The 2,364-nt window shown below is 52.0% G+C and overlaps 1 long non-coding RNA gene across 1 annotated transcript; it reads right to left on the bottom strand.

Moving 5' to 3' along the window:
• Positions 1 to 927: 927 nt before the first annotated feature.
• LOC116217338 lies at positions 928 to 2,358 on the bottom strand. The gene is made up of 2 exons (XR_004161762.1): positions 1,654 to 2,358; positions 928 to 1,323 (listed from the first exon to the last, which is right to left on the bottom strand). It is a non-coding gene; the product is annotated as an uncharacterized LOC116217338 (long non-coding RNA).
• Positions 2,359 to 2,364: the final 6 nt, after the last annotated feature.

Here is a 2,364-nt window from a genome sequence, read left to right as displayed (position 1 = left end):
CTTCATAGAAATCCCGAGTTGTTCCCATGCGCTGAGCTGAAGGGCTTCGTCTTACGGCCACTGGGGGCGCTGTGCGGCGCTGCACTGTGGGTCACGTGGGTCCTGCGGCGCCGCCAGACCGGCTCTCGCTAATTAACACTCATTAATTGCATAAGAGCTGTGCGGGGAGCTGCGCGGCGCTGCCGGCTCTCAGGCAGGAGGTACAGCTCGGCAGCGCTCTGCAGCTTGTTCTCTTTGAATGTTATTTCTGCTAACTGGTGCTCTTTGATACGGCTCTGTGCGTGCCCAGAGGCTGGCTGGAGGAAGGTGATTTGCATAATGAGCCGAATTATTTAATTGGTGCGTAATCGGAGAGGTTGGTAATAAAGTCAAATATCCAGGAGGTGAACAGTCAGAAGGAATGGGGTGAATCGCAGAAGGGAGGTGAACATCTGTCAGCACTGGAACCCGGAGCTGCGCCCCAGCCTGGCCTCCAGCACCCCCAGTACAGCACACAGCTGTCGGCTGTGCCCGCGCTGCTGTGCTGAGGGGCTCCAGGCCTGCGGGTCACCAGGAGGTTTTCACTGTGTTTGCTGGCGTTGAGGGAGGATGTGCTGCGTTGCAGAATCACGTGCTGGCTGAGCTGCCGCTGCTAGTGAATGTCCTAGGAAAGCCTGATCCTCTTTTTGACACATCTTCCTCCTACTGCCGGGCCCGTGGGCCACCACAACACAGCTGAGCGGTGGTGGAAGCGGGCAAGCTTTCCAACAAACAGCTTTGTTCAGTCAGCCCGGACCCTTCCATGCTGGGACACGCAGTCCCAGGAGGCTGCGCTGCCAGCTGTGAGGTGGCAGTTTTGCCATCAGGAAGGCAGGGCTGTTAGGGACCCGGCCAGCTGGCACTGTGCTGTTGGGTGGGTAAACTGTAGGCATCCCCCATCACACTTGATGAAGATGACCTTTTATTTTGCAATTAATTTTCAAGCAGCGGCTCCTTTTCCAACAAACTAATCCAAAATCTGTCAAAGGCCTCGAGATAATTCAATTATCTTTTTATCAGATCCTAGATAATTGATGAAACCTCGAGCTACAAGCATGTTTGGCATGAATTACATTTACTGGACTGAAATTATCTCCCCCTTTTGGGAACGTGCAGAAAGGCTGAAGCTCCAATCCAAGCTTCATCTTTCAGCTTCAGACCCTGGAGACTGGAACAGGGAACATGAGAAGCATCAGATTGTGGAGTTTGTAACAGAACATGACAGATTAATTAACGGAGTAATCAGATGAAATATGACTTCAGGACATAGGTTGGCCAACACCAGAGTAGTTCGAGGACACCTCCCTAAATTAAAGTATTCAAAGGAAAATAGAAAGGTATCATTGCTTGGTAATTTTCTCCTCTCTACAGCTTGAAAACTAAACAAGGTTTTGTACATGAAAAGATTTACGTGGGATCTGCTTGTTTGGGCAGAATTAATAAAGCAGAACAAGACTTTGTTGATAGCTTGGTGTCTTTGACTCACAGATAATTAATCACAGGGAACTGCCCAGCTCAATTACAGCACTCAAAAACCACATGTGTAACAAACCGTGTTTCAGGCTTTTTCCAGTTCTCACATGAGAACAGAATGAATGAGAACCGAAGGGACAGAACAGGCACTCATTTACTTACACGCACTTATGTGGTGTTGGGATTCCATCTCATATGCCAACTTCTCACTGCTTTGGGAACACTGTAACAGAAATGGATATGAATGGATTTCAAAGGAAGGCAATTATCCCACGTAGGAAACCAAAGTGATTCCATTCAAACATCGCAGTCCCTCCTCGTCTCCTGCTGCTGAGCGTGTGGCTGAGCAGGAAGGCCTGCTGCAGGTGGGGGACTGGCACAAGTGAGGGCTGGGGGGCAGCTGTCTGACGTGACAGGGGCAAAACCTGAACGTGGGAGTGCAGTGCAGAACCGTGTGAAACACAACACGGCATTCCCAGCAGGATGGCTGCATCTGGGGCGTCTGAGCTCCATGTGTTTCTGCAAACCTGGGAACCTGGGAAAAGAACACTTGGTGTGATTTTGTCCCTTATGAACTTTCCTCGAAGTTACAGGCTTACAAACGCGCACAGCGCTTTTCAATGCGAGGAAAGCACACATCCGCATGAAGCAAGACATCCCCAGAAGCAGCGCAGCGCTGCATCCCCGATGCTCTGTCCGAGGGCTCGGCAGCGAAGCGCTGCTCGTTCCGCGCTCCGCTTCGGGGCATTCCCTGCGCGCACCGCGAGAGGGAGCGCGGCCCTCGGCTGCTGCGTTCGGTACCGGAGCTGGGGGCTGCCCGGCTGGCGCCGAACCCACGCGCCCGGATCTGAAGGGAAAGATCTTTTTCTCCTT

The sequence above is a fragment of the Meleagris gallopavo genome, chromosome 21 (genome assembly GCF_000146605.3).
Source record: "Meleagris gallopavo isolate NT-WF06-2002-E0010 breed Aviagen turkey brand Nicholas breeding stock chromosome 21, Turkey_5.1, whole genome shotgun sequence".
NCBI lineage: Eukaryota > Metazoa > Chordata > Aves > Galliformes > Phasianidae > Meleagris > Meleagris gallopavo.
This window is presented reverse-complemented; position numbering and strand designations above follow the sequence as displayed.